Raw genomic sequence first — 27,894 nt, 5'->3', positions numbered from 1 at the left:
ATTTAACGAGACTTACTCTCAGGTCAATGTCCCTAGGATGGCAAGTTTCCTGCTGGCGATCCTATATGCAGACTAACTTGGGAATGAGGCCCATTAGGCGCACAGAAAGACTTGCACCTTGGGAAACGTGCACAGGATTGGGCTGTTCAGAGAAAAAACGCCACATGAGCTGATGACATTCTAATAAATAACAACAGCAATAAATCATATCATATGATCATCATCTGCAACGTGTGTGTGCATAAATTCATCTGTAAGAGTCTTTCTCGTACGCGCAAAAAGATCAAGGTATCTCTAGTTTCCTTCCCTCCTCCCACCCAGTCTAGGCATGCAGAGAGAGAAAAGGGGGGACAATGAGCTAAAGGAGGCCCTTGTGTTTGTGTGTTGGGGGGTGAGGTCTGAAGCCTCCTGAATAGACGCTCCTCCGCGACGTCATCCCGCCTGCCCCCACCATCCCTCCACAAGAGCGAAGGGAACGGGAAGAAAACGCTCATTCCAAGGTCCGCCTGGCAGGCTGCGAAATCCCCTCCCGGGGAAAGGCAGCCTCTTCTTCTTCCTCCTCCTCCTTCTCTCCCCCTCCCCACCTCCACCCCACACACCCGGCTCGCTGCAAGCCCAGGAAAGGGTAAGGAGAACTCTCGTCACCTTCGCGATCCGCAGGGCGAGGCTCGGAGGTGGGTGGAAGGCGCTCGGATCCTGAAGCGCCTAGCAAGGCACAGCCTCGCTCGCTCCTCTTCCCCCTCTTGCTGCAGAGATGGAGCGGCTGCTCACTGCCCTCCGAGGCCGGAGGGGCTTTCTCTCGGGGCTGAGCGACCCCTCGGCTGCGGCAGCTCGCCGTGGAATTATTTAACCCCCGTAAAAATCAGGGTAGGATTTGGGTTTATTGATTTATATTTTAAGGAGAGGAGGACTTGAAAGGCAAAATGGAGTGGCTCCTTTTTGCAGTCAGAATCAGATTCCTCCTCCTCTACTTCTTCACCGCCTTCTTTTTGAAAGCAGGTAGAGCTGGGCATGTATAGAGTTGGTAACACCCACCCACTTCCTTTCTGGATTATTGGTCCTGGCCCCAGAAGCATATCTGAAGTTTTTGAAGAGTGGGTGGGTGGGATCTTTTTGCCTTGTTCAGAAGCAAGCAAGGCCTTTGCAGATTTCAGAAACTAGGTGGGTTTGGGTGCTGTCCAATTAAATTTCTCCTCTGGGTATGTGTTTTAAACCCCTCTTTCCTTTAAAATGTGGGGTTCAGGGCGACTTGGAAGTGCAATTTACAATGTTTGGATAAATCAATCTTTTAAATCTCCCTCATATATCACTTTGCCAGATGCGAGGGACCTCACCTTTTCCATTTTTGGCAGTGTGCTTGGACTACCCCCTTGCCCCCCCAAACAACAACAACATCCCAAACCCTTGAGATATTTAAAAATGATTCCCCCCTACTCAACGTCTTCTTTCTGTTTGGGTATAGTGGGATTTATTTCTGAGTAAATGTGTCTAGGATCAGGTTCCCAGTTTATTTCAAATACACTGAATTTTCAGCCTGGTGGCATTGATACTGAAAGGGCGAAATCGGGAGATAGGGAGGGACCCCCATCCTGCAGCCTCATTGATTTCTGTATGATGTTGTGGGCAGAGTGAGGTGTTGGTCAGGTGAATTGGAGTTCATATTTGTGGTCTACCAGGGCTGCAGTTGGACCACTCACTCTTTTTGGCCAGATACAGGAATGTGGTCAGCATCAAATGGGGAGACCCAAGGATACCCCCACAAGCACCTTGGAAGGATTGTAATTCATTGATAAATACAAGCAACCAAAAGGGTTTATTTTTTGGGGGGTGGGGCAGCAGCAATTAATTCTCTCCAATTCAAACTAATAGGATATAACAGTGCTCAGTTGGGGCTGTGACCCTCACATTTGGGAATAAACCACATTCATTTTGATAGGATTTACTTCTATGCAAATATGTGTAGGATCAGGTTGAAAACCTTTCCCAGGTCTCCAGTTTCTGTTTTATTTTCATTTTGACTTCACCTACCAGCAGCACAATCCTATATGCCTTGTCTACTCATTTGAGATTTTCTCCCAGGTAAGTCTCTCAGATGCAGCCTTCAGCTCATGCACTTGGAAGTAAGCCCCATTTAATTCAATGGGATTTACTTCCAATTGGACCTGCATCTGAGAAATGCTATAAGGCTGCAGCCCTGAGCGCAGCTACAAAGGAGTATGTCTTTAAGAACTCGCTTGGAAGTATTTCAGAGTAGATGTGCTTAGAAAACTGCATTTGCATATTCCCTGTTTGTTTGGGAATAAGTACTTCTGATCACAGTGGGGTTTACCTGTGAGTAAACATGCACAGGATTGAGCTGGGAAAGGGATTAAATGGGCATTATTCTTGAGGAATGGGTGTGTGGAGAGAGCATTGTTCAGTGGCAGAGAAAGGGCTTTCCATGTGGAGGGTCTTCAGATCAACCTCAGACATCACCAGTTAAAAAGATGTCAGGTAGCAGATGGTGGGAGAGGGGACTCCGAGAAGACTGGGCTGGCAGGAGAAATATATCTGGTCTGGCATAAAAAGAGCTTCTTGGGCACCTAAATATCTTAAGTAGGATTAGGAAAACCTGCCCATTTCACTTTCATCTCATTCTTCTGATCTGCAATTAACTTCCACACATTTCCATAACAGTTTAGGATTTTTAAAGAGAAAACTCACATTTTTTTTCTAATATGCACCTTTTTTGCAAAGCAATTTTGGCCACCACAATGCATTTTGCACGTTATTTTCTCCAATATATTTGCATCTTAATGCACACTTCCTTCTAGTATATGCAATTCTGTACATGTTACTTGGCAGGAGAACTGCATTGCAAAATTCAGAAAAGTGCAAATTTCAAAAGATAGTTATTGTTTCAGAAAGTGTGAACTGGCATAGGTTTGCCTTTAAATATGGTATCTTGCATCCCCCTTAACTGCAAGATACCAAACTGTAAAAGAAGTACTTTACTTATATCTTGGAATAACCCTCACTGAACACTGTGGGGTGTTTGTAAGTAAAGGTAGGCAGGGTTGCACAAGTCTAATTCATCAGCTTCTGCAGCCGCAGGGCTCAGACCTTTACACTGGGAGATGAGACAGCCTCTTGGATTCATTGGGCTTGAGTAAACATGCATATTTGATCCCAGAATTAAAGATCAGACTGTGAACATTGTGGTTTAATTTTTTTAGATAATTTCAGTTTCCATTCCTAAAAGAAAGGAAAATCCTTAAATAGTTTACAGCATATGATTCAAACATTACAAATGCAACATTCAGAAATATCTGAATACACAAAAATCAGTTACAAAAATGCTCTTTAAATCCCTTGAATTGACCAACTGTATCAATGGGGGCAGTGGAAACAATTGCTAATTACTAGAAAAGAAAGAGAAATAAAAGATTACAGATATTAGAAGGCTACATATGTTTTCTGGAAGGTAAAACCATCCCATTTTTTTCGGCGGCTCCTAAAGTAGTCCCTAATGTGGCGTGATCTGGATTTCCACCCAATGGGTTCTCATTACATAGAGGCCTCCTCAAAAATGCATTTATTTCATTTCGTTTCATTCACAGCATTTGTGAGCCACTCCATGATGTAAATAATTATTAAAAAACAATTATTTAGGTGCAGAATAAGACATTGCTCATTTAGCCAATGGATCTAATTTAAAATAAAAAAGATTACACCATGTGTGTGAGGGGGTGAGAGAGAGAATGTTTGGATGCGAATGCAGCAGACAAAATGGCTATGAGGCAGCCCATCTGAAGTCCTGGCCTGAGGTAAAAGCCTTGGCTTTTTCCCCCTCACAAAATGGACATTTCCAGTTGTCCTGAATGCTTCCCTCACACTGAATGGGGGACTGGATTGCAGCGGGCATCAACTCTGCCCACACAGCCAACCTAACGACGTTCTGGGCGAAATAGTTTCACAGGGCTCAGAAGACCTATAAATAGAAAAAATGGTGGTGAGTCTGCCTTAGGGATGATGTTTGTGTGTGTGTGTGTGAATCACGGCAGAACAGTCTGTTTAAGCAGAAGATGCCTGGTTCATTAGGTACTGATATGTGGTGGGGGGGTTTCCCTGCTTTACTTTTAAATCTTAAAGGTAAACATCAAGTGCATGTTGGTTATTTTGATGCTTTTGCAAACATTGGATGGTGTATGTGCTGAGAGGAGTGGGAGGGAAAATGCTTAGTGATCAGTTGGCTGGCTTTTCCTTCCATGTTTTTCTGCCGCTGTCCTCAAATAGACTTGTTGGTGTTTCTAGCCCCCCCCCCCATTGAAGTTGAACATTCAGGAAAAGGGATCTGGAATATCCCGATGAAGGCCGGACCCTGTATGGCTTTAGCTGCCAGATTCAGGCTTTCATTTTCCCACTCCCCCAACTCTGATGACAGTGACTCAGGGGCTCTTTTTCTATAACCCAAAAAACAATATACACAATGACTCTCATAAATACTCTCTCTCTCTCTCTCTCTTTAATAATAGACTACGGTAGAAATCAGCTTCCTGGTGTCATGTGGCACCTTCAGACTTTTAAATTTATTGTGGCTTCAGCTTTCTCAAACTACAGCCCCACTGGGCTTAAAAGCCAACGCTGTAATAAATCAGTCTGTTTTGTTTTCTGCACAAGACAGGCGATGCAATCCTGCGCATGATTATTCCAAAAGTAAACACTGCTGTGGAATTGGTCTGAATGATACTGGGCCTACCTTACCGGATTGTTGCCCAGGTTGCCGAAACAAATGTCTGGGATGGAAAATGGTTTGAACATTCGGTAGGGGGAGGATGGTAAACACACACACACACACACACACACACACACACACACACACACTCAATTCTAATGTGGTAATTTCTCTGATATTGTAGAACTATCTGTCTGCTATTTGCTAGCAAACTCTTGTCTGGTGCCAATTGCAATAACCCACCCTTATCATAGCTACAGCTTAATTTTTGATGAGTGGCTTATAACAGAAATATGCCAGCAAATCTGGTCTGCCCATGTGTTACATAAAAATATTGTATATGCAGAGAAAAAGAATATGCTGGCAATTGTGATGTAAATGTCTATGCTATCTAAAAATATGTGTGCATTAATAGTGTGCATTTAATAGTGTATTGTTAAAATAAGAAAGTAAGTGTATACTGTATTACATTTACAGCACAGCCCTATACATGATTACTCAGAATTAAGTCTCATTGTTTAGAATGAAATTAACAGCTATGTTTGTATAAAACTGCAGGCTAAGAGGCAAGAGGGTCATGATTTCTAATGGAAATAATTTATCGATTGCTTAAAAATAAAAATAAAAAAGGTAAACAGAATAAAATGAATCATGCTCCCCCTTCAAAACTATTTTATTTTGAAGGTGATTTTTTTAAAAGAATAAAATCTATTGCCACACTATGGCAATTTTTTTAAAAAAATATGGCTTCCTGATCAGTTTGTCTTTCACCTGGATTGATTATGGATTCTTTAAGATGGTAAAAGAAAGGCAGGGAAGAGAGGAAATTAAAAACCCAACAGGACGGCCTGTTTAAAATCAACTCACTGCTGCCTTGATCTCTGACTTTGACTCCAGCGATGGGGAAATAATGGACAAGAATTTTACCGTTTGTGAGGACGTCACATGATCATGGGGTAGGGGCGTAGGACTTTCACAGGTGACTATAATAACTGTGATTGGATGTAGAGGAGTATGTGTTTGCAAATAATTTGAAACCATGACTGCAATCCATTTTTAACGTTGAGTGACGGCTTGCTGAGTGACATGGTGATGGGGGTGGGAGGCCTTCAGTTTGAGAAATGCAAGGCCATAACTTGGTTTTCCTTTGCCCAGAATTGGTTAAGTGGTTCTTTTGATTCCACCTTCTGTAGGCCTACATGGCATTTATACATATTGTGTATCGTGTGTGTCAGCATACCTACATTTGCTTCATATAGGGAGATATGCAGGTGGCAACGGTGCTTAAGGCGATCTCTTTCTCAGCTCTGACTGGCCTGCCTTCTTGACATACCCATTCAGGTCCTGGCGACCTCCAGGTCTGATTCCTGCAAGGCGCTCTTTGAAAAGCAGCTGGAAACTCTTACTAATGCAAAATGCTGCAGCTGAGATGCTGATGGGCGTGAGGCATTTTGATGAATGCAAAGCAGAGTTAAGGCGGCCTGCAATGAAATGCAGATCCATAACATATAAAGGCACTTGAAATAAAATTTTATAAAAACAGTCTCGTAGCCAAATGGCCAGTGGACTTTCAAGATACCATATTATCAAACAGGTGTATGTGTGGACATTGGGGGAAGTGAATTCCATAAGGCTGATGTCTTCTGAAGCCCATGTCTGAGCCAGACATGTTTTGACCATGGAAGCTTCTTCAGTAGCTGATAGACATCAATCTAAGCATAAACCCAGAGGGCAAGGTCATACTTAATAATGTAATGAAAAATCCTTTACGGACTGGAAAATATAGACCCAAAAGTCTGCACAAATGCAGCACCCAAAGAATTTTTCTTCAAACAATGACTTTCATCACCGAGACAAATTGCTCCTCTACCTTCTTGAATCCCCCCCCATTATAAATGTGTGTGCACAAACACACACCTGCTTGACAATGTCATTGATGAGGATGTGAGCTTGCCTTTATTTCATTTCAAGTTGCTTGATTTGCTATAGATTTGTGTTTTATTTACAGGCTGTTGTGGCTTTGTTTAGCATCTAGTAGGACTCATCAGGGGACACATTCTCTTCTTTGTTTTTGCGGGGGTTTTCAGTCCCTTCACACCAGTCTTGGGTGATCTGTGCTGGTTTCCAGGCATGATGTGAATGGCATAACCTTTGAAATCGTAAATGACCTTGGTACCTTAAGAACCACTTTCTTCCATAAGTGTTTGCCAGTGAGCTCCAGGGGTCATCTGAGGCCTGCTCCAGATCCTACAATACCTAGAAGGCACACTTTAGCAGTGGCCAAGGCTGGTGACCCTTTACTTTAGGCTGGGATGGGCACCCATCCTGCGGCATTCTTTGCCTTCCAAGCTGCATCATATTGTTTTAGAGGGGCGTTAAAACAGGCCTTTGGCTTTGTGGTGATTTTTCTGGCTGCTTTGGAACTGCTGTTGGTGGGGCTATGCAAAATTTTTCATGTATGATTTGATTTGAAACCGTGGACTGGTTTATATCTGACTCTTGTTATGATTTTAATATGTTAGCTGCTTCCAGTTTCTTTTGAATATTTGGGGTGGGGGTGGGGGTGGGAGAAATTGACTTGACTTGTCATTTATTTCAAATGGGAAGTAGGACAGGATAGGACTGCATTGAAGAATATATTGTATATTATTGTTAACCAATCAAAGAATGTTTGGGTTGCAATTCATTTTCTGCAAGTCACATTCTGTTCAGTTGGAACCTACTCCCAAGGAAGTGCACATAGAACTGCACAGTTAATTGTTTAACTACCTGCCTTTTAACTGATTCATTAAATTTAAATAAACGTCCATTTTACCAAAACTTCACTTTGAAGCATTAGGAGTGAAAGGACCTGTCAATTTCAGGTTCTCATTCCTCCCCCCCCCCCCCATCTTAAATTCAGTTCTCCACATTTCTGTAGCAATCTGCATATTCTATTTATCTATCTATCTATCTATCTATCTGGGAAAAAAAACAGCATTTTACTCAGAATTTCTCCAAATAAGCAAATTTTTGCAGTTTTGGTGTATGTATTTTTGCAAGTAATTTTCTTAATGTAATGCAGTTTTGTAGGTTATTTTAATTAATGTATATTTTTAATGCATACTTTCCCCAAGCATATGCATTTTTTTGTAAATCATGGCTGGTTGGAGAACTGCACCACAAGATTTGATAAATGTGGAAATTTCAGTGGATGGCTGTATTTTGGTTCTTCACAAAAGTGTGAATTTAGTAGATCCACCTTTAAATGCAGACTGAATCAAATTTCTCCTCCATCCCTATGAAGCGCTGTGGGTGCACACACACACACGAACCTGCACCCTCATAAAAAATCAGCCTGAATTAATATTTCCCCCTTTTCAGTTTCCTTTGTGGTAACACAGAGTGGAATCCAAGCCACCTCAGCTCCAACACCTGAAATTTACTTATTGAAACTGGGTCCCCTCAGTCAACAAAAGTTGTAGTTGTTTCATCTGCTGATTTTTAAAGGTTGAAATGTGTTGCATGCATTTAATGAAAATCTTAGGCTGGAAAGTCCCTCAGAGTCTCCCAAACCAGTCCTTCTTTCCCCCTCCTTTAAGGCAGGGCTATCCAACCCCTGTCTTAGTGAGAAAGGCAGGACTCTTAGTGCTAAATTTATATTATGCATCAAAGGGCAGCATAAACACACATAAGCCATGGAAAGGAAATAATCTAGCTTGTTAGATCTGGGTGTATCAGGCCAGGTCTAGCCTGTAGACTTAAGGAAGCTTGGATAGCTCCCTTAGTAGAACATGAGACTCCTAATCTCAGGGCTGTGTCTTTGAGCCCCCCACAGAGCAAAAGATTCCTACATTGCAAGGGGTTGGACTAGACACCCTTGTGGTCCTTTCCAGTTCTATGATTCTAAGATACTTAAAGATGCAAATGGACTGAGAAAGAGAGGACTGCTGTTTTGGAGTTCATTTGGGGCTGCCTGCCTTTTTTGTAGCTGTTCCCTAAATGCCGAGAACTGCAATTTCGCCTAAATTTACCAGGGGAAAGATTTCTCCTGTACGGAGATAAAAATGATTCTCGGTGGAGGCTTATGATGGAACGGGTGCATGTTTGTCTCAGCGTCCACACAACACAGTCAGCGTCATGTATTCTCTTCCCCAACTGCACACCTTTAATATGGATTTATACCCTTTCTGGGGTAGGCACCCTGGCCCCTTCCACCTGTTGTTAGACTACAACTCCCATCAGCCCCAAACAACATGGCCAGTGGGCAGGGGATGATGGGAGACGTAGTCCAACACCTGCCTAACCCCACCTGATCATACCTGCCTCCCCCACCCCCAAATCCTTTCGGAGTAAGCTTTCTTTACTGGTTTCCCTTCACAAATTTTAACAGATCTTCTCAGTTACTCAACTGAGTCCTGTAAGCCACCAGCGAGACTTGCATTTATGTATTTATGGGTGGATAGAATACTATTATTATCATTATCATTATTATGAATAATAATAATATTATTATTTCATTTATGAATAGCTTCCCACAAGGCATCTCACAGCAATCCCATGGCATATGTGAAACAGTTCCATACATAAAAACAGTTAAAAACAATTGCATACGAAAAAATATATATATAAAATTATAAATATAAAACTCATTTTAAAAAACAACTATAGAAATAAAAACATTTTGGGGGGAAAGACATATGTTAAATCAATTCAGATCCAGGAGAGATAGAAATTGGAATGAAGAGAAAGTACTTTTCTTCAGGAAAAGAGGATAGAACCCAATAGCACATTTAATAAAAAATCAATTCACGTAGAGTTGAATGAGGCTTTACCCCATGTTATGTTATGTTCAGAGTCCCAACAGCATCTATGGATTTTTTTAAAAAAAGCTACAATAAACATATTTGGAGTTGAGGTGTCCATAGACCTCACAGACTGAATTTTTTTTTTTAGGATTGGTTTTCACAAGGGCTGGGTGGGATCCATTTCATTCAGTGAGCGTGGCCTTTGAGTGAGTCATGACCGCATGAAGACAACAGAGTTTTGGCTGCATGACATTCATGAAAGATAGGTTTTATGATCTTTGTGATTCTGCAACTAGTTTTTTCTGTGTTAAAATTAAAAATGAAACAAAGCATTATGATGGCATGAAAACAGCTTTTGTGGTAAAGAGTAGGGCAGAGAGAGAATGCATGGACTTATTTTATTCCGCGGTTACTGAATATTAGTCAAAGCTACTCTCTCAACCCCTTTTGACCAATGTGATGTCTTCCACCTTTCCACAGACCCTCCAAGTGTCCCTATTTTCCAGCAATGCCACTGAATTAGAGAAGCCGTCCTGGTTTCTGGTTTGATCCCAGAATGTCCCACCTTTCTTTAGGATGTTCCTATTTTTATTTGAGAAATGTTGTGGGATATGGAGTTATCCATCCCCCAAGCCGTCTGAAGGCAATCCTTTATAGGGAAGGTTTTTTTAAAAAAAGTTTAATGTTTTTATATATGTTGGAAGCTGCCCAGAGTGGTTGTGGCAACCCAGCAAGATGTGTGGGGTATAAATAGTAAAATTATTATTATGGAATGGAAGAAATGTTGGAGGGTATGCAATCACAATTTCAGGTTATTCACAATTATACTTGAAAGTGACAGGGAAATGTACCTGAAAGTGTGGGATAAACTTCCTTGAGGCAACGTCATCTAACCACCCCGCAAACCAGTCAGAATTAAAGCTCAGCAAACAACTGACATTGTCTAACAGCCCAGCAAACTTGGTACAGACAACTCAGCCTGAACGTTCAATACGCAGGTCATCTGGAATGACCACAGGCAATTTCATTTATTCCAGTTTGACTGGCATGTGGAGAAACCTCCCACCTCTTTGTGATGTTGGCGCATGGTAGCGTTGACCTGTCTTAGGTAGGATTAAACCAAAGCATCTATGCATTGCAGCAAATTTGTGCAGCACACATTCTGAAGAACTGGAGCAATGGAAAAGGTTTTAGCAGGTGTGCAATAATAGCATATAGAATGTATACCAGCTAATATGTAGCTGGTGATCCAGCCGAAGTCCAGCACTTGGGGATTCTGTTTATTTCAATGGAAGAGATTTGCATCACAATCTTTTCTTAGGGTTCAAAGGAGCTCAAGATGAGAACTCCCCATACATGCCTGTTCTTCACTGTGTCCACACAACATTGTTGTCATCACAATGCCAGCCAGCATTCCTGCCCCACATTTAATCCAAATATACAGTGTCCATTCAGTCTACTGGGCCCACGTCTGTGCGACGCCCTCCTGACTGAGATTAGAGAACCTCCTTGCTTGACCAAAACTTTCTTGTTCCAGCAGGCATTCTAAGGTAGTGTTCGGTGATTATGTTTGTACTGTCCCATTTTCTATGGGTTGTTTTTTCGTACACAGCTTAGAAATGCAAATAATTATTCAGTGTAAGAATGCCATGTAAATAAAATAAATAAAACAGCTATCCTTTACATGGAAAATACAGTGTTTTAAAAATACCTCTTGCCAAAGAACCATTTGCAATATTAAATCCCTATTGGGGAAGCACCATTGCTCCCTCGTAAATGTGCATAGCATTGTAGCCATTGAAGCTAAGGTGTGTATGCGTGATATTGCCCAACAATGTAACACAACATAACATAATTTTATATTTTTATATTTTCAGTGTCAACTGGTGTGTGTATGGATGTGTGTGTGTATACACACACACACACACACACACACACACACACACACACACTGCTTGATTATAACACCCCACAAAGCAGTTTGCAAAGAATATATGTATATGCACATTGCTGATAGTGTTTGGAGCTTATTTACATCAGCACAAGTTGAGCTGGTTCCTATCGCTGTCTGTCTTCGTGCAAACCCAATCAGCCTTAATGCAAGCTGAGTTGCACTTAAGTTGCACTACACACACACACACACACACAGATAATATATATATATATATGCATTTACATATGAACCACAGTATACTCTATACTGCCAATTACCTACATGCCAAGGCAACTGAGAGAGGTTCTCTTCACCCCTGCCCCCATTTGGACATCCTTTGAAACAGCATGCACACAAACACACAACCTCCGCCTCATCGTGAATGTGGTGCCTTACTGCTGTAACCCTAAACCCACTTTCTCCATTGCACCCAGTGAGTTGCCTTCGAGTCTGTCCTACGCCTTTAAAAAATCAGTGGGCTTCTGTTAGTTGTGGCAAACATCTCGCTCCCACTCATGATCTGCAGCAGGGATGCCTCCTCCAATGAGGCCATAGAGCCAGGCCTACCAGGAGCCATGGACAGCCTTATCTGCAAATTTGTCTGATTCTGTTTTGAAGTTGCTCACTTTGTCTGCCATCGCGAATGCCCTGGTCTACCCATGTGCAGTGTGAACAAGTCCTTCCCTTTGTCTGCCCCGAATCTTCCACCCTGCAGCTTCACACCCATCCACCAGGGCTGAACAAAGGAAGCTGCCTTATACTGAGACAGACCATCGGCCCATCTTGCTCAGAACTGTCGACACTGACTGGCAGAGGCTCTCCAGGGTTTCTGGCCAGGTTCTCTCTCAGCCCTAGCTGGAAATGCTACTGGGATTTTGAAATATACTCGGAGTCCTGTAGTAATTTCATGCTCTTTATTGCAGCTTGTAGAACAGTGATTGAATTGCCCCCCCAAACCTCAGGCTTTTATATACATTATTTACACAATGAGTCTCGTCTGGTTGGCTGATTCTGCTTCCCTCCTGGAGCCTGATTGGTCTTTTCCTGCAAGCCAATCAGTTGTTGCATTCTAGGATCCTACTTGCCTATTGTTCTAGGATCCAAGCTTAGTGCATAACAGGATTGAACCTGGAACCTTCTGCATGCAAGGCAGATGCACCACCGCTGAGCCACGGCTCTTCTTCCCCATATGCCATGATGAGCGAGGGAGGAAAGCTTCTCTCTGCCCATTTCTCTGCCCATTTCATGGGAAGGCGAGGTGCACATCTCAGAAGGAAATTCCATGGTGTTCAGTGGGGCTGGAGGTCGGATTTCTTGGGACCGTGACTGCAGCCTTAATGCTTAATAACAGGAAAGCCCATGTTCACAGGCCACCAGCATGAAATTCAGGCATTGGGGGCAAACCAGAGCGAAATCACAGCATCATAGAATCGTAGGCTTGGGAGGGGACCCAAAGGTCATGTAGTCCAAAAGCCCCCCCCCCCCCCCCCGTAATTCTTTTTTGGCTTCTCGTCTGGCTGTCCTATGTTGGAAACATTGAAAAGCAGGCCAGACCTGATGCATGGGTGGCAACTCCCTGGGGCCCTGGCCTGGGTGCCCAAACACCCACAAAATTCCCCATGAAGGGGCCATGCACCCACAAATTTCAGCATCAGGGCCATGTACGGTCAGAGGGCCGTACATGGCACTCCTGGCTGATGGGAGCTGTAGTCTGCAACAACTGGAGGGCACCAGATTGGAGAAGGCAGGGGGCTTCAGGCATTTGATGGTGAGCTGTGGTCCACAAAAGCATCTACCAACATAATTTTTTGTTGGTTTTTAAGCCCCCCACCCCAATTATTTATGTTGCAGCAAACCAGCAAGGCTGCTACCCCTCTGAAATTAGGTTCAGCCAGTTTCACTCCTCTCCGTGGAACGGCAGATTTACTGAGAAATGACTCCAGTCGATGATGAGTGGCTGGTTCCCAATTCATGTATTTTAAACAAGTCTATCTAAATGTCTTGAGAATCAGAAAATGCAGAGCTTCAAACTGAAAGAGTTTTTGCTTAATGGGGACGTGGACGACATTTGCATGCTGCCCCATAATATAAAAATTTCTGTCTCTGCTGGTGGTGCTGGTACTGCCTACCCTTGAGTACCACCGGGGGGGGGGGGGAGCAACACTGATGACATCCATGTAGAAACATCCTGCCATGCTATGCTATAGAAATAAACTGGCTGCTTTACCAATGCAGAATATGTGCACAGTATAAAATACGATGCGATGTAACACAGCCCTGTCATCCTATCCACGCTTATGTAGTTGTAAGTCCCATTGAGCTGAAGTGGACTTACTTCCGAGTAGGGATCGCAATGTTTTCTAAAGAATCAATGCACACATTTCCAAATAATGAAGAGTGTGTGTTGTGGCACCTTAAGGTCTAACAAATATGTTGTAATGCAAGCTTTCATGGACTAGATGCAAGGGTCAGCAAACTTTTTCAGCAGGGGGCCGGTCCACTGTCCCTCAGACCTTGTGGGGGGCTGGACTATATTTTGAAAAATAATAATGAATGAATTCCTATGTGCCACAAATAACTTGGAGATGCGTTTTAAATAAAAGCACGCATCCTACTCATGTAAAAACAACAGGCAGGCCCCACAAATAACCCAGAGATGCATTTTGAATAAAAGGACACATTCTACTCATTTAAAAACATGCTGATTCCTGGACCGTCCACGGGCCGGATTTAGAAAGCGATTGGGCCAGATCCGGGCCCCAGGCCTTAGTTTGCCTACCCATGAACTACAGCCCACATCTTCAGTATTCTGCTCATTTGGGGAGCAGGTGGGCTAGGATCCACACACACACAAAACACACACACACACATATACTTGGAGGGTGGATGCAGATGTTGTGGCCAAATGGCCATGACATGCAAGATGTTCATTCTCAGATGCATCTCCTTGAAGCTTCAGGTGTATCCAAGGCTAGACCAGCATCCATTCACAACAGCACTGAATGGATGGCAATACAATCTTCCTAGCTTAGCTATGCTAATTCAACACCTGTGTTTGTAAGTAATATGAATTATATGTGTGTTGGAGGAGGGAGGGTGTCGATAGGCAGGCAGATATCTATAACAGAGGAAAAGGTGCAGCAGTCTGAGGAATCCTGGCAAAGGTGGACCCATTCTGTGTGGCCCCCTCCTCCTCCACCACGTCCTCAGAAGGGGCTGGGCTACAGGAGCCAGCGCAGTTGTTTTCCAGCAAAAGAAACAAGCTCGTTACAAGGAGATCTCTTCAGAGACAAAGTCGTTAACACTGTACATTTTATGGACTTGTTTATATGGAGAAGGCACTAAATAAAATCCTCTAGTCAGCCTCTGCCAGCCTCCAGGAGGTGGGCCAAAGGATAGCAGGAAAAGGCTCCTATTATATTCCCTGCTTTCTCTCAAGCTGTTGAAGATGGATATTTCTGGGGCTTTTGCCAGCTTCATGTTTTCCCCTTTGTTTTTTGTAAAGTGTGTTGGCAAGGATGCCAAGTGGAAATGAGAAAGAAAGGCTGTTTAGAATGGAGAGCTCAAACAGGAACAGAGGAATTATTCTGAGGCTAGAATCCTGCGTTGGGGAGGAAGCCCTATTGAATTCAGGGGGACTTACTTCCAAGTAAAAAATCAGGCGATCAGGCGACACAGTGATGCAATTCAGTGTCGGGTAGATTTTAGCATATAGGCAGACCTCAATGGCTGGACTAGGAGGAGAAATTTTTCAATGCACACTTGGCAATGATGGGCGGGGGGCTGCAGGTAAGCAAGGGCGGGGTGTGATAAGATTCTCACTAGGCAATTCCAAAGCCCCACTCCTTTGTAGATTCAAGATTATCATTTTTTTAAAAAAATCTGTGTCTGAAACAAAAAAGGTCACACTGCGTATTAACATTTTTTTTCAGTGCCAGGTGAAGATATTCCATGTCTCCAGGCATTTTGCGCTTGAGATTATTTTTGAAATTTTGCCCTATTTCGCTTTGCATTTACCTTTAATCTAATTTGTTTACTTGCTGTTTTTAAACTGGATTTGTAGGTTGGATGAATTCACATGAGTCGTACTTCTGGCATATTTTGATGAGGGGCTATTGAAAAACATTTTAAATCAATAAAATGAAATGTATGCTTTGCGAAAGCTCTATCTAGTCATGTTGTTATCAACACATAATTCTCACCCTCTCTCTCTCTCTCTCTCTCTCACACACACACACACACACTTTAAGGAATATGTGCCTTTGACTCACACTCCTCTTACAGAGGCTCCTTGGAGTCTCCCTAAGGTTGGGTTGATGTAGCAATGCCATGGTAGCAAGCCATCATTGGACGTGGAGAGCCGTCAAATGGCAAACCACCTATAGGCGAACAGTCCCCAGGTCCAGGCTTGCTGAAGCTTGGATTTGGCAAGCCCATCAAGATATCGTTCTGAGCAGTAACACATGCAAAAGGCATACCTGTGGGTGGAGGGTGGATGAAGGGTGGTATACAAATGTAATTATTATTATTAATAAGATGGTTAGATCCTTGCATGTGGTGGGAGCAGAGTTGTGGAAGTCTCTTTGCAGTCAGGAGTTTCATTCAGCGCTTGATAGCTTTTGCTGGCACCTGAACACTTGAATTGCCTTCATTGGAAAACAGTGTATGAGGTCATACAAAGGTGCTGGTGTGTGTTTGTGTGTCATCTGTGAACACCACCCTCACTGCTGCCATCTGGTGCTGCTGCCACAGCCATTAAATGGTGAGCATGCATTTCCGCTAAAAGGATGCATGCAGCTTGAGTGTCAGGGCTGATTGACACATGCCTTGCACATGGGACCTTGTATTGTTGGATAATTCAGGCTGAACATGTGAACTGTCTCCTTTAGAAGGTCGTTCTTGAGGGTGTAGGAAATAAGTGGGGGGAACCATGCAAAGCACCTTTGAGCTCCTTGGAGAAAAAAAAAGTGGGAAATGATAATATAAATAATAATATCAACTGCTGGTGTCAGGTTGAGGACTCTAGCTCCTGTATGCCTAGCAAACAAAGAATGAGCTAATAGAGGGAGAAAGTTACCAGTCTCTAAGATGTGCTAGTTTTTATTATTATTTTCCTTTCTTTTAACATGGGGAAGCTTTCAAAAGTGGCATCCCCCCCCCAACTGTGGTCCATCACCTCAACACCATCATATATGCAGAACCAGTCTATGTTGCAGTAGAGGCTGAACATGCAAGTAGGTTTCTCTGGATCAGGGTCATTATAGTCATTTAAGCTGAATTGGTCCTTCCAGCAATCCAAATCATGGTTGGTGTTTGATGGATGGGAAAGGGGAGGAGAGAAACACTTGTAAGTCCCATTGAAATAAATGGGGCTTAAAAGTGTTTCACGTCTGTCTGGAATGTGCTCAAGATGTTTTAACATGTTGCTAAGTTGACTGCCTTAAATTCACCAATCTAGACCTATTTTTTTAAAACCGTTTCCAAATATTAGTACAGTACCAATGATCCACTTGCTTTTAATACATTGCATTGGGGTTGTGGAGGGGAAACAACCGCTTTGAATATTTCAGCAAAAGTGTCCCCCTGCGTTTCAGTAGAAGGCATAAGCACTTGCTAAAATCTCTCCCACTGAAATAAACGGGACTCCCAATGTTCCACGTTGGCATGATTGTACCGCCGTGGGTCTTACTGTTATTTAAAAAAAAAAACCACAAAAACTTTATTTGAGAACACATATATAGAGTTATCTTCATTGGCATTTTTTATTTTGCAGATAATAGTAAAGAATAACCATTAATAAGTATAATCATTAATTAAAAAAAGCACAAGTAAACTGTGAGTAAGTACCGAGTAAACATAAGGTGTTGTAAGAAATGTAAGCTTCATTTCTCTACATTCCAAATTGTGAGAGATAAATGCTTTTGGAGGAGGGAATCAAAATTCGAGTTGTACAGAATTCATTTTTGGCTCTGAAATAGACGCGGGAGTGCTGCTCAGCTCGAAATACGTCCCGAGTGAATTGAAGGAACGCGCCACAATTCCGGCCCCCGGAATTGTAACTCCTTCGGGCAGAGATATCTGGCATCGTCAGATTAAATCCCAGCACGTTATGCTTTCTAGAACCGCGGATCGGGTCCATTGGAGAGAGAAAAACCCAGTTCCAGTTCCATTTGTATCATCGCTTGTGGCGGGAGAAGAGATCACAAACCAGCAGTCCTCCCCCAATTTACTGAAAGCAAGGAGGTCTTTCGTTTTAAGTTCCTAGTGGTTTATTTTTTTTAGACACTCTTCTTCCTTAGACCTCAGATGTGAATAAAGGCGAGGAGGAAACGCAGACTTCACGGTATTACATTGCAAGGGGCTTCTGTACCCCGCAATGAATCCATCGCGTTGCGTTTTTTGATTCATCGGACGGAAACGCATTTTGAAAATAAATTTGTTAATTTTTTAAGGTGGGCTCCGAGGCTCCTTGTTGATGCAACAGACAGGATAGCGCGGCAGGGAATCTTGAGATCTGTTTTCATCCGGTCCCACGCAGGATATGTGGCTGTTCCCGTTGCTTGCGGATCAATACTCTGTTCACAAGCGAATTAAACAGAGAGCACTTGGGCTGCAGCCGGTTTAAACCGGTTCAAACCGCAACGCAGACAGTCCGGATTAAAACAGAATTGGATTGCAGTTTCAGCAGAGCTTCATTTTCATTTTTATTATTAAAATCTCTGGAAGGAAGAGGTCTCTTGGATTAAAATTCCGGCCCGAATGCGGGTCGGAGTTGCAATCAAATACCCGCTTGCGCGAAAGGCTGGCCACAGTGGGATTTGCTTCCGAGCCATAGGATCGGTCTGCGAGGCTGCAGTTCTGTACGCCTCCGGATAGGCTGAACCTTTGCATGTTTGCAAGGAAGTGAACCAGGGCTTACTCGCAGGTAAATGTGCATTTAAAAAAATGTCCTGTACTTGGCAAAAAAAGACTGCAATCCAATACATACTTACCTAAGGGTAAGTCCCATTGAACTTAGTGGGACTGACTTCTGCGTAATAGAACCACGCTGTAATATCCCTTTGAACCCAGTGGATCTTTCCTTCTGGGTCACAACTGCAGAGGATTAGTTGTAAATTGGAAATGAATTCGTCCTGGTTTGAATGAAATTTCCCTTCATAATTCATCAGTTCATTAGGTTTGGGATGTAAGGGCTAGGGGGAAGACAAGAAGCAGATCTAAAGTTGTTTGTGTGTTTTAAAACAGGACTTTGAAATATTCCATATACAGACATATACGTGTGTGTGTGTGTGTGTGTGTGAGAGAGAGAGAGAGAGAGAGAGAGAGAGATGTTGTTATAAATATTAGCATAAAATGGCAAATATTCAGGATCCGTTTCACCTTTGTTTTCAGCTTCCTTGCTCCTTTGGCCTGGGAAGGGAAGCGGCGATCCTCGGATGCAAACGCCCCGGCCGCCGATTGCGCGGAACCGGAGGAGACACCCGAGGATGCGGGATAGAATTCCGCAAGGGAGAGCTGGAACTGGGCGCGCCCAGGTGCTGGGCGGATCCTTTCCTTGTGCAGCCCGATCCTAGGCGTCGTTACTCGCCAGCAAAGCCCCTCTCGGTTCAGAGGGAAACGACCCTCAAGTTGTGTAATTTAAAAAAATGGATAGGATTGCGGGCAGGGCCAAATCCTCTTCCCTCGTGGGCGTCTTTTGGGAGGGAAGTTCTCCCGGGCTGGGGGCTGCAGGTAGATCTCTAAGCAGGTTATGCACAGCTGTTAGGATCACAGATTTACACGGGGTGGGTGGGCTCAAGAGAGTATAGGTGGAAGCAAATTAAGACGGGTTTGAATGGAGGGATTTCGCAAATCCTGCTCCAGAGACATGATCGGGAGTCAGGGATATTCTTCCCAACGCAAACCGTGAGATTTGTTCTGCATGGGTATGTAGACCGGGAAGGAAAGGCCACCGTGCGGCGGAACCTCCTCCCAAGTAGCACATCTATCTAATCTATGTGAAAAATTCGAGCCAGTGCGGGCAATACAATAATAACCTTATAAAATACTGAAAGTATGTATGGCTACTATTTGCGATACGTTTATTAGTGTAGTTCCTATAATAAACATCTCTCTGGCTCGCTACCCCGATAGTGGGGTGGCATCTGAACTGTCGGAGGTCGGAAGAAGCCTCTCGGTGAGTGGGGAAAGAGGCCTTGCATCTTAAATCCAGGCCAATCATTTAGGGACCCAATCCACCGGCGAGAGAGGCTCCTGCTGACACCGGTGGATGAGCCCCCACCCCGGCAGATCGAGCCCTCAGAGAGATGTACAAGATCTGTCTCCTCTTTCCTTAGACGCAGCCTCCCCGCACCCGCTTGCTTATCACATAAGCTGCAACTTTCAAAGGCGAGGAGGCGCTTTATTAAAGCCAGGCTGGGACGCGCGCGAGGGGCGAGGACTCCGGTGAGGCCCAGAAGGCAGCGCGAGTCCTGGGCAACGCAGCCCCTTTGGGATGGAGGTGTGCGTGTTAGCTATGGGGCCAGGAGGCCATGGCTTTTCAGAAGCGAGTCTCCCCACCCCTCCTCCAGTTTCTGCGCCATTCCTTACACTAATGACGCACGAGGGCTGCTGCCTGTGTCCGCCGGATTCCACAAGGCTCCTCGCTGTTGCCTCGCCGGAGCAGACTCAAGGCCACGGCATTTACTCAAGAGTATTTACTGGAATTAAAAGGGATGAGGGTGGCTTGTGTTCGCGCCTGCGCAGCCGAACCTATGCACGCTTTCCTGGCTGAATTCAGCGAGTTTTCTCCCAGGTAAAGGCGCGTAGAGGTGCAAGCTAAAAGCTCTCCTCCTCCTTTCTCTTTTCTTTCATTTTCGACGGGCAACAACAGGAAGCAGAGGCTGCCCTGAACCAGGGGGAGATGTACCCACCTCCGTTTTCTGTATCCTTGTTAAGGAAGTAGGAAGGGCGGCAGCTCGGTGGCCCAAGCTGCGATTTGCTGCAAAGGTCCTAGGTTCAATCCCCGCATTTATGATGGAGCAGCTCAGTCGGTAGAGTATGAGACTTTTAATCTCCGGGTCGTAAGTTCGAACCCCGCGTCGGGCAAAAAGAGTTCTGCATTGCATGGGATTGAACTAGATGACCCTCGTGGTCCCTGCCAACTGTACAATTCTGTGATTTGCTTACGTATATATTTGTTAAATTTATATGCCACCTTTAGGCACAGCGGGGCTTTTATTTATTACTTACATTTATACCCCACCTTTTTGTCCCAAGGAGTGGAGTACATGGTTCCCCCGCTCTCCCCACAGCATCCCTGTGAGGTGGGCTAGGCTGAGAGACAGGGGGTAGCCAAAGGTCAAACCCATGGAGCTTCATGGCCGTGTGGGGATTTGAACCCTGGTCTGCTAGGTCCCAGCAACCCGGCATTACACCACGCTGGCTCTCATCACCAGGAATGTCGTCAGGTGGACCAACAGTCTGACGCAAAATAGGGCAGATTCCTATTTAAATTTGCCTTTTGGTCAGAAACATGTGGACCAAAGCGCCTGCTTTGCCCGGAAAAGTTCCCAGGTCCGACCTCCAATTCAAAGTAATTCATTGAATCTGTACCCCGCCTTTTCTCCGCTAGGAGCCCAGGGCGGCAGAAAGCAACAATATATTTCAAACAATTTCCAGTGCTGGTTGAGAAAGCTCTAGATTTAAACGGCTTGTTGAAAGAGGAAGGTTTTCAGGAGGCGCTGGAAATACAACGGGGATGGCGCCTGGCTAATATAGTTTCAAAGGGTTAGGAAGCCACCACCACCAAGGCCCGGTTCCTACATCAGGCAGAGAGCAGACCTCCAGGTGAGATGGATTCTGCAAGAGGCCCTCACCGGCGGAGAGCAGTGATCAGGAGAGTATATAAGGGGTGAGGCGATCTCTCGGGCATCCTGGGGTCCCAAACCGTATTTGGCGTTATGCGCCCAAACCAGCACATTGAACCTAGCCAATCGGCAGCCAGTGATGGCAAAGGGTTTTTCTGAAGGCTGCTTGTGGCATAGTGTTTAGGATTAGTGCTAGGACCTGGGAGACTAGGGTTCAAACCCTCGCTCCTTAGGCTAACCTACCTCTCAGGGTTGTTGTGGGGATTAAATGAGGAGGTGGGGCGGAACCAGGTGTGCTACCTTGAGCTCGTTGGAGATTACGGCGCCATACAGATAAGCAGTTCCGAGCCGAGGTGTCCCTGTGGTCTGACGCGGTATATAAGAACGGACTCCTATTTTCCTAGACGCTCGACAATGCGCTTCCTTTCGGATGCTGCGCTCTATTCTAATATTTACGGCCCTCGCTCGCTCCATTGAGGAACTGGAGGGGCAGCTGCGGAGGGAGAGAGCGCGGGAGATTGCGGAGCGGGGGGGGGGAGGAGGAAGGCGAGAGAATCAGGACGGGTGACGTCAGCCTCAGGGAGCCAATCGGCAGCGGGCGAGTGGGGCGCGAGTGTGAAAGAATGAATGGGTCGTTCGCTCCTCCGCCTCCTGCCTTTTTCTCTCAACGGAGGAGCTGCGGGCAGCAGGGAAAGTGCTGGCCAGAGGCCGGAGCTGCGCGGGTCCCTCTCCCGCTCCTCAGCGCGCGCAGAATCCGCGCTCTCGCTCGGCCGCAGCCTTGCTCTTCGGGGGATCGTGCCTTTCTGGGCGGAGGAGGAGAAAGGAAAAGGAGCGCGGGAGTCTGGGTGGGGGTCGTGGTGCCTGGGACCCCCAGGCGCAGCGGGATCCGACGCCCATCTTCACCGGAGCGAAGGCTGCGCTCGGCTTTCCCTCCGTCCGCGTAAGTTCAAGAAGCGAGTTTCTTGCTGGGACCCGGGCGGCGGGTTTCGTTTCGTTTCATTTCTTTGCGGTGGCGGATCTGCGAATTTTCTAGCTAAGGCTGCCTCCGTTTGGGCCGCGAAAGTGATCCTATAGCCCCGTTGAATTGGATACGATTTACTTCGGAGCAGGCATGGCGAGGATCGCGTTGCAGCGCCAGGAAGAGGGGGCTTCCCTCCTGCCCAGATCTTCACACCCTGCCACGTTTTGGCAGAGGCTCTATTAATTGCTTGGAAATCTATTTTTGCACGATTTAAAAAACAAAACAAAATTTCTTTTTGCTATGGTTCATGCCTCCCCTCCGCGCCGCCCTGGGGTTCGCAAAGGATGGAGAGCGGCTTGAGAATATATGGTATAAATATAACTATAAATTAGACTGTACTCTCACAGGCGAAAAGAGGGCCGCCCTTGCGCGCTCGGGAAAAGGCTTCTCTGCCTTCATCCCGCTCCTCCCAAGAGCAGCCTGAATCCTGCGCAAGGTTCATGATTTAACCGATGGGTTCCTCTGGTCCCGGGTCTGGGGGTCCTTGGTTCAAAAGAGCTGGCAGAGTTTTCCCGTACCTGGATAGGCAGCGCTGAGAAAGGAGGATCAAGGCTGCTCGGTGTCTGCGATTTTAGCTTCTAGAAACCGCAGGAAGTAGGTAACGACTAGCTGGCTGAAGACATGCACCCTGAGATAGAGACCCCAGGAAACGGGGATAGCCAAGCTTAAGAAAGATAGGAAGCTGCTGCCTCATCCCGTTGGTCCACCCATTTCAGCGCTGTCTTCACTGACTGGCAGCGGCTCTCAGGGGTTTCAGGCGCGCGCGCGCGCGCGGGGGGGGGTGTCTTTCCCCCAGACCTACCTGGAGATGCGGGGTGGGGGCTGGCCTGAACCTGACACCTTCTGCATACAAGTAGATGCTCTTCCCCTGAGCTACGGCCCTTGGCCCTTTCGTGTGAACACGCAAGTATACAACAATGTTAAGTTTTCCCCATCATCCTTCCTTTTAAAAGTAAACGCAAGTAGTGTGTGCCTCTGAGAAACCGGGGAAGTAGCAGCACGGCTTAGCAGAAGTGTTTTTAAAATTTAAAGAGAGGGGAATTTCGCACTTAAAAAAAAAAAAGCAAGCACCCCGATAAAGACTGAACTTGTTCGGTAGCTGCAGGGTGTAAAATGACCGGGCGGGGGGGAATAAAATGGATTATTGGCAAGGAGACAGATTTCTTCCTCTTGGGCCCGGCCCTTTTCTGTGGGGCTTCATAGATGGAGGTTTTCTATTTGGGAGGGAGGGAAGAATTGTGACTGAAGCCCTGGCAACATTTTGAAAAGATGAGATTTGGGTGGTATATACTATCTGGAGGGAGAAGTAGTTCTAGGTTTGTTTTTTAACCAACCGTTTTCCTGAGTGGTGTGACCAGCCACAGAATTGTTTTGCAAAAGCAGCCAGCAAACTGAACAAAAAACAGCCCTCGACCTTTTTTTTTTTTTTTTTGGCTGGGTTCTCCCCCCCCCCCCCCTCAGTGGCAGAGTCAAAGATGGGGCATGATCTTTGGGTTTGTAAATGTAGCCGTGGGGATGTGTTGATGGATCTTGCAAAGTTAAAGTAGTTAGACTAGATAACCTCTGGATTCTGTTGGCATGTTTGATGCTGCACGTTTGCGGCTATGCTGGATAAAATGAGATCCTCTGCGTGCTTCACCAGCAGAATCCACACGCCTCCGGTTTTCATTTTGGCTAAATAGGCTGCAATCCTATGCACACTGACCTAGGTGCAAATCCCACTGGCCTCCTTGGGACTTCATTTATTTAGAAGATTTCGTACCCTTTGCCATAACGTTCTAGGGCACATTGCAGCATACAGATGTAAAAACAGGCAAAACCATTACAGCTGTAAAGCAAATATACTAATGAGTAGGATCATGCCTTCAGACTGCAGTCCTATCACCACTTACCTGGGTGTACATTCAATAGGATTTCCCTCTGCATTGACATGGTTAGGTTTGCGCTGTTAATTTTATTTCCTTTGGCACTTCCTTCCTATGTGTTCAGATGTGTGATGTACATTTAAATGGGGGAAAGGAGGCCAAACCATGATGTTTATAATACAACCTGCATGAAATAATGTATAAGTTTAAATGAGGTTTAAATGAGATCCTCAATTGAAATTTTCCTGGGAGGGGTGTGCGCATTAATGTACTGAAGTTTTTATTTTATTTAAACTGTATTTTTATTTAGCTATATATATATTTGCATTTCATTTCCCCCTATTTCACTTTTTATATGCCCTTTCCCAACCATGTAGGTATATGTTTGCATATAACCCAAGAGAAACCTCCTTGCGTCTGACAGTGGACAGTGTTTTGCAAAGGTTTTGCCGTAATAAATGTGTTCATTTTTACGGGGCCACAGCACTTTAGCTAAAAAAGAAAGAAGGAGAAGAAACCCTCAGCCTTGTAGACAAAATCCAGCACAAACCCTCACAATAGTTCATATTTTCTGGGGCGCTGTCCTTTGGGGTTGAGAAAAATGAAATGGTGGCAAATGGATGGGTTTATGTGTTAATACATTTATCCCCTTCCTTTTTTCCTCCCAACCAAGAGACCCCAGAAAGAAAGACCTGGAGGAGAAAGGGAGGTCTGTTCCTTCTCCTGGCGCTGCTGCCCTTGCTGGCGAAGTAGATAGCCGGGGTTGGTTGTTATCTTTGGTTATCTAGCTGTATGAGTGGGGTCAAGTCTTCATAAAGCTAGATAACCGAAAGTAAAAATAACCCCATTACACGCCTGAGGAGGAGAAGAGAGAAGACTTTTAGAAAAGCAAAAGGAAAGATCTCTAAGAAAACAGAGACCGAAACAAAAGCCCTCTTGATGCTCAGGCAGTGATTAGAAGACGTGGAAACAGAAAGAAAGAGAAAATCTCATTTCTGGATGCTAGAAGCTGGAGGTAAGCATTCTGAATTCCCAAACCCATTTCATTTTCATCCTTGGAGTAGCTGTGCTTAGATGCAGCTGTGGAGTAATGGCCACACGAGGCCTGATGTTTGATGATGTTGTGTAGCTAGATCTTGCTTTGCCGTTGTTATTCAGACTGCTGTGGCCGGCGGGTGGGGGAGGGAGCTCCCTGGCCCTGGCTTCCTCCCCCACTGACAGACCCCTTTTGCTGACTTTTCATGTTCCATGGAAGCTACATTGCAAAGGTGTAATGGGTGGCACATCTGTAAGGAGCACAGCACAGCAATTACTAGGATTCCATGTATCATGGAGAATTCCAAAGTGGTGCATGGAATAAAATCCACAAAATGCCAATAAAACATCATAACGCATTGATTCGAATGCATAATGAGAGAGGCATAATGGAAAGCCTGTGTGAACCAAGTAAGTGCCAAACACTTTGCAGTGCACATGCCTATCTAATATTATAGACATGTGTGAGATTCTTTAGATGTGATTTCTCCTTTGCAGGGGGTTAAACTAGACTCTACAGTTCTATGAGATTGCACTGTAAGTAAATGCTAAAACATAGAACATGATGGGTTTAGTATGTATTTGCTTTTCAGGCTCTTCTCCTTAGCTACCACAACAACGAGCACATTTCTAGTAACAGGCCTGTTAGTGATCATTGCCATAGTGGCACAATTCTCTCCTGTAGATTTTGGAGTTGAGAAATGAGCTGGCTTGATTTGCCTCCATTAGTCGGCTTTGACCAGAGATCCCATTGGGGAAAGTGCTTCTGCCATAGGCAGCTTGGCCCTGTATACCTGAAGTAGCGTTTCCACCCCCCCCCCCATTGTTCAGCCCGGACACTGGGGACCAGCTCCGAGGGCCTCCTGGCGGTTCCCTCCCTGCGAGAAGTGAAGTTACAGGGAACCAGGCAGAGGGCCTTCTCAGTAGTGGCGCCTGCCCTGTGGAACGCCCTCCCATCAGATGTCAAGGAGATAGATAATTATACAACTTTAGAAGACATCTGAAGGCAACCCTGTATTGGGAAGTTTTTAAAAAATAAATGATTTTTTAAAAATACATAAAATATAATAAGAATCGATTTATTCAATAGAACAAGAATATTTAAAAAAGCAGAAAAAAGTAAGGAGAGAGAAAAGGTGGGGATATGTATACATCCCTTTACCATACAGTTGTACCTTGGATTCCAAATGCCTTGCGAGTCGAATGTTTTGGCTCCCGAATGACGCAAACCGGAAGTGAGTGTTCTGGTTTGCAAACATTCTTTGGAAGCTGACCATCCGGTGAGGTTTCCGTAGCTTCCGATTGGCTGCAGGAGCTTCCTGCAGCCAATCGGAAGCCACTCCTTGGTTTCCAAATGTTTTGGAAGTCGAACGGAGTTCTGGAACGGATTCCATTCAACATCCGAGGTACCACTGTATTTATATCATATATATCCTGTCATTTATCCACATGCAGAGAGGAAGAGCCTCTCATCTGCCAGCTTTTAGAAGACACCTGAAGGCAGCCCTGCCTAGGGATATTTTAAATATTTGATGCTTTATTATGCTTTAAGATTTTGCTGGAATCCTCCCAGTGGCTGGGGCAACTCAGTCAGATGGGTGGATGATGATGATGATACTTTTTAGACAAATGGTCCATTGGTCCATTTAGCTTGGTGTATAATCCCAGCCTAATTCCTGCTTGGAGGTGGCATCTGGAACCATCACCACGGGAAGAAGTTACCCTCAGCCTTCCTTCCTTCCAGCTTTTCACCAGCCTGGAGGAAGGAGCTTCTGCTTCCCAGGGACAGTTGAAGTATGTCAGGAAGAGAAGACAAGGAGATCCTGGAGGAGCCAGTCAGCAAGCATGCAGTCAGGGCTGGCGTCAGACAAAGGCACTGTGGGGCACCTGCCAGCAGAGTGGAGGAAGGGCCATAGCTCAGTGCTTTGTATGCAAAAGGCAGGTGCTGCTTGTCAGTGTAGACAATACTAAGTTAGATGGTCAGACCTATGTATAAGGCCATTCCCTATGTCCCTAAATTTTTTATGAGGTTCTTCTAATTCTCTCTTGGTCTCTTCTTTCTCGCTGACCTGGATTATCCCAAGAAGTTGCTCCTATGGGGAACCTCGTATCACCTCTGCATTCTTCTGACTCTCTTCTACAAGGAAATATTGGACTTCCAGCTGTCGTCTGCATTCCCTGGAATTACGGTCAGTATGGTTTCCCCAGTCATTTGGAAAGATTGTTTAGCTTTGGTGGAGCAGAACTGGGAAAGAATAATTATTACTGGTGCACTTTTACAGTGAATCTTGCCACCCTTATACAACAGAGGAGTGAGTTTTCTTAATTTTAAAAGAAATTTTAAACTGAGTAGCAGTTCACACAAAATAGGCAGAAGAGGGAATAATTCTCCATGGTGTGTGTGCACACACAAAAATACATATGTGGAAATAATTATTTAATCTTAGAATTACTGTTAGTTCTTCCTTATAATAATGAACACATTAAAAACTAAGAAATCCTATAATATTTTGTAGTGCAGGGATTTGAATGCTGTCCCTCCTGCCTCTTGATTTAGACTCCAAATTCCTTAATTCCTTCCCCATTATATGCCCATTCAGCGGCTTCAATCTGCAGAACTGGCAGTGATACAGATGACACATAATACCAATTCCACATTTGCAAGAACAGTTTTGTTTAGACAAACCCACC

At 44.8% G+C, this 27,894-nt stretch overlaps 1 long non-coding RNA gene across 3 annotated transcripts in view; it reads left to right on the top strand.

The window, feature by feature from the left end:
• Positions 1 to 531: 531 nt before the first annotated feature.
• Positions 532 to 27,894, top strand: part of LOC307205069 — a 54,053-nt gene continuing 26,690 nt past the window's right edge. Inside the window, exons 1-3 of one of the 3 annotated variants that reach the window (XR_013833820.1) lie at positions 532 to 625; positions 24,842 to 25,183; positions 27,288 to 27,392. This is a non-coding gene — a long non-coding RNA (uncharacterized lncRNA). Of the gene's footprint in view, positions 626 to 22,146; positions 22,223 to 24,841; positions 25,184 to 27,287; positions 27,393 to 27,894 lie in introns of those variants that run through there. The other 2 variants (XR_013833821.1, XR_013833822.1) reach the window with 2 other exon arrangements.

Source organism: Podarcis cretensis (genome assembly GCF_951804945.1).
Source record: "Podarcis cretensis genome assembly, chromosome: 16".
Taxonomy (NCBI): domain Eukaryota; kingdom Metazoa; phylum Chordata; class Lepidosauria; order Squamata; family Lacertidae; genus Podarcis; species Podarcis cretensis.
Note: the sequence above shows the minus strand (reverse complement) of the source record. Positions and strands in the feature narration are given on the sequence as shown.